At 36.6% G+C, this 4,871-nt stretch overlaps 1 protein-coding gene and 1 pseudogene across 3 annotated transcripts in view; both read left to right on the plus strand.

Annotated features, from left to right (window-relative positions):
- Window positions 1–4,871, plus strand: part of CDK14 (cyclin-dependent kinase 14) — a 691,509-nt gene that overhangs the window by 194,968 nt on the left and 491,670 nt on the right. The gene's annotated exons all lie outside the window — the stretch shown is intronic.
- Window positions 822–1,198, plus strand: LOC102876624 (annotated as a pseudogene).

Below are 4,871 nucleotides of genomic sequence, written 5' to 3' on the forward strand. Positions count from 1 at the left end.
GTTGAGCCTCAATCCATATTGGAGGCTGCAGTCCTTGACCCTCTGCTCAGTTCAAATCCACCAGCTCCTTCTTGAGAGAAAGATAGACAGTCTCTTTCCATGTGGTTTACTTCTTCTGAAAACCCACCAGAAGATCTGCTATGGGTTGGTTCCACCTTGATGGGTATACAACAGCAACATAAGGACAATAGTCTGAGGTGTTCTGTTTCTATCTTATTGATCTTTTTAATGGCTGGCTTAGAGCTTTTCTGCACATTTTCCTTCCAGTTTGTCATGGACCTTCTACCGTAATTCTTTTCAGAGTGATCAGCAGAGTTAGTCCAGCATCATCTAGTTTTGTGGATTCCAGTATCGTGGAGATGGAAGTTCTTGTGATCCACTAAACAGTCTTTGATTTCCTTTGTGCTTCTTTGTTGAAGACGAGAGGACACCAAAATGTTGCACTTTCTACTTCTGCTTACAAGCTTCCATGAACCTAAGTGTTGCTCATGTTAGTAGGATGTAGAACTTTGTCTTTTTAGATCATATTATGCCAAATAACTTTGTTGACCCCACGGCTCTGGTCCTGAGTTTCCATGCCCAGTGTCTCTTTCTCTGAAAATACTTGTTTATGGCTAAGAAATGTTCATAGTTTTGTCCTGTTTGTTTTATCTTATATGTGGGTCTATTGGTGCTTCATCTCACATACTTTGGGCATTTTGTCAAGAGATGTAAGTCTTTGGCAAATGACATTTTGGAGAATAGCAGAGGATCAGCATAAGATGAGAAGTCACCGGCGTCTCTGTACTAGGCCGAACTCTCTTTCTGACTTTGCTGCCGCCATGACACCTATGGAAAGGCCTTTGGTGATAGGGGGTAAAAAAAGAAGCAGTTCACCATTGACTGTGCCCATCCAGTAGAAAATGGAACCATGGTTGCTGCTAACTTTGATCAGTTTCTTCAAGAAAGAATCAAGGTTAATGGAAAAACTCGTCATCTTGGAGGAGGGGTTGTAACCATTGAAAGAAACAAAAGCAAGAAAATTGTAACCTCTGGGGTGCCTTTTTCTAAATGGTATTGGAAATAACTCACCAAAAAATATTTGAAGAAGAATTATCTACGTGATTGGTTGCGTGTAGTTGCTAACAGCAAAGAAAGTTATAAATTACGTTACTTCCAGATTAACCAGGATAAAGAAGAGGAGGAAGATGAGGATTAAAACACATTTCTCTTGAATATTTTGTATAAGCCCTTGAATAAAAATAAAACATGGGAAGAAAAACAACAAAAAAAGATGAGAAGTCCCTTAGCAAATGGATGGATACAGTGCCTGTAACAGTGGGCCTCAGCATGGTAAAAATTGTGATGAATCTGTGTCCAGATTGTATTCTTTGGCTCTAGATGATTTTAAACTTTTGATCCTTTTTTCCCCCAACCTTCGGTTTTATTCTACATAAGCTTTTGTTTCAACAATTAGATACTTTGTCTATATCATTTTATATAATTGTCGAAAAAGTGCCTATTTCAGAAGTTTTTAAATTCAGTATATTTCCTCGAATGTATGGATTTTGTTTTTAACAGTTTCTTTTGTATGAAATGATTTCACTTAAAAATTGTGGTGAATTCCTATGAAGTAGGTTTTTGATCTTTTGTCACTGAGCTGGAGCTAACTTGTGTCACCTAACAACAGTAACGGGAACAGCAGCAGCAATTAGATCACATACAGATATGAAGGTGGAAATAACACTGTTTCACACATTTTTCAAGTTCCTCTTCTTCTGGGACCTAGTCTTTGAGTAGTGTTTAATTCTATTACTGACAGGAAAAATCGTTCCTCACCTCCTACTTTTTTACTACTTCCCCAAAGCCAGCTGTGTTCTTCAATAGCTAGAATTATTAGAAATGCTGTAGTAGAATGTCTGTCTTGCTCGCTGTATTCAGAGGGAATTTAAGTAAATTGTGCTGCCATAAATTGAACTTACAGAGAATGTGTTTTCAGATGTCTACATTTATGTTAAGATTCTCTACACATTTCACAGATTCTTTCAAATTTACTTCCAGCCATTGATGTTTAACTGTTTGAGGATTTGTCAGACTGTTTTCTAAGGCAGCTATGTCTTTTAAAATCTCCTCTACCTCACCTCCAGCACTGTAGAGGTTAAAAGAAATTTTCAGTTTTTCTGTATGAAACTAAATGTGGACATTTTAATAGCCATATCATTACAGTGCCATTACAGTGAGGTACATATGCAGTTTAAAATGCACAGTTCACAAATCCATCTCTGCTTTCTAGAATGGGATTTCAGTAGGTGTCAGACTTGAGCAGAATTAATATCCTATGACTTTGGGTGAGAGGTAATTCTCCATAGAAGATTTATTCAGGGGATCAGTGAAGACACAGTGTGATAGTCTACTTTTCAGATGGGGACCCTAATAGAGCCAACTTCATGGGACTGTTAGAGGGATTAAATTATTGAACTCACTGCTGTCAAGTCAGTTCCAGCTCTTGGCGACCCTTCATCAGGCTTCTTTTCCCTTCCAATTTCAAGCGATCTTTACAATAGTTTGTTTTGCTGACCCTTCAGCAGGTTTTCAGAGGCAGTAGTCACACAGGAGGAGATTACCCATTTATTTATCTACTGTGGAGCAGCTGGTGGATTTGAACCATGTCCCTTGAGGTTGGCAGCACAATTCCTCATTACTAGTCCACCAGAGCTCTTTATCTTTACAGTGTGACATCTGTACATCTTTATACAGATAATGTATATGTTAATAGAAAGAAATTGCCATACTGTAATCTTTATAGAAGGAGATTGCCCCAGCCTTCTCTCTTGGAGCTACTGGCAGATTGAAACCACCGACTTTCCAGTTAGCGGCCCAACATATATTGTATTGTGCCACTTAGGCTCTTCTGGATGAAATTAGGCCATGTATATAAAGCTCTTAGCTTAAAGCTTAGCATATAATAAACAGTCTATGTCAGCCAGTTCTCCCCCCCCCTCCCCACTACACAACAATAGACTAGACTCATCAAGGGCCAGGAACACCCTTTCATGTCAAAGGAGCAAACATGGCTCAGCTGGAAGATGATGTGCAATTTTTCATTATCCACGATAATGTTCTCCTCCACTGATCCAGACAATTGAAGGTTCTCTGTACCTTTATTCTGTTTTTAAAACATTCATTAACATTATCTCGTTAAATTCCACATCTCTGTGCAGTTGGTGTCTGCTAGTAATTGCAAGATTATCCCTTCTAGTTGCAGTACTCAAGTGCTCTCTCAAGCCTGTTCTCTAAGTGAGGGAGTGATAAGCAGAGACTATAGTTGTCCCATAGCAGTTTTCATCCATTCATTTACCTGACATCAGAAGGCCAGAGCTTATGTTTAGGGTTGACTGCGTATTGGTTTAATCCACAGTCCTTATTTCAATTCAGTGATTTAATAAAGTTGAGGAGGAAAACCAAAGACATGGACCTTTAAATACCAAACAAAATAGCTTCTCTCATGATGAATTTTCTTTGTTCATTTCATAGGGAGCTTTTTATTATTGGCCTCTCTAAAGATTTGGTAATTGGAGTTCTTGTTTGTATGCATAATAATTACAGAGAAGGACATTTATGCATATTTAAAATAAGAGATGACTTGATAGGAACATAACTGTCAAAATTGACTTTCTCATAGTCGTAATCTGTACCATAGACCCGTTCTTTTGTAGATTAGAAAAACTTCTACCTGCCATCCTAGATAAGATACTGAGTTTTATGCCTTCAGTTCTCTACATAAAAAGCCAACATGATTGATCTGTAAATTATAGTATATTTCCACCATGTCTACATGTCAGTTTCACAGGGCGATAACTTTGATTGCTTTTATACCCAAATGTGGCAAAATATTAATTTTCTGCCATCTCAGTGTTAATAGAATATACTTTAAGCATAGTAGTTAATACGCTTAGATGTATTTAAGTTGATAGACTATTCTGTACTATTAGCATTATCTTGTACGCAATTTTTCTTGAATTATATGTCTATATAAAGAATATTTTTTAAGTTTCCATAGTTAAATTTCTTTAAGTATGTGTCTTAAAACCATTAAATTGGTTCATTTTTTTCCCTTTGTTTTACAGTGACTCTTACATACAGCTTAGCATAAGACAGTTTATTGAAGTCTTTTTAGAAAACTATTTGTGCCTTTCCAGGAGAAGAATATACTGACTTCTTATTCTTATCAATTTTGTTGTTACTGCATCTTGTTTTTGCTCTAAATATGCATTAGTAGTTTATCTTCTAATAGGAATAAAGAGATAATTTTCAGCTGCTTCTTCTAATTTAGATTGAATTCATTCTTAAAGGAACACAAAAGCGAATACACAGACCTCTCATTCTGATTTTAAATAATTTAGGGTGGAACTGTGAACACAATATTTTCCTATTGAAGATCATTTTATACTGAAGTTTAATATAGGGTTTAAAATTTCTGTTTAAAACTTGGGCTCAGGAGGGTGATGGTAAAGTGCGACATCCACAAGCTGTTTTCCCGTGATGAAAAATGCATGAGAACATAACCCACACAGGACTAGTCAGGCGACTTTGAACCCACACAGGACTAGTCAGGCGACTTTGAATGTAATTTTCCATTACATATTACTTGAATCAACTCTGTGCGTGGTTTTTAATAATGTACCTTAAAGAAAAAGAGAATAGGTAGTCCTAAATGAATCTCTTTAGTGAACTCCTATGGAAACGAGAGCTAGTTAAATTTTTAACAACAAAACTGGTTAAATTTATAAACAGCAACATAACCTTTTCTCTTTCCTCTTCTGTTGCTTCTTAGTTTCTATATTAAGTTTTGAAATAATGTTACCGTTTCTTCTTTCTGTTTTAGACAGCTG

Source organism: Elephantulus edwardii, unplaced genomic scaffold (assembly GCF_000299155.1).
Source record: "Elephantulus edwardii isolate Elephantulus edwardi_28Jun2011 unplaced genomic scaffold, EleEdw1.0 scaffold00098, whole genome shotgun sequence".
NCBI lineage: Eukaryota > Metazoa > Chordata > Mammalia > Macroscelidea > Macroscelididae > Elephantulus > Elephantulus edwardii.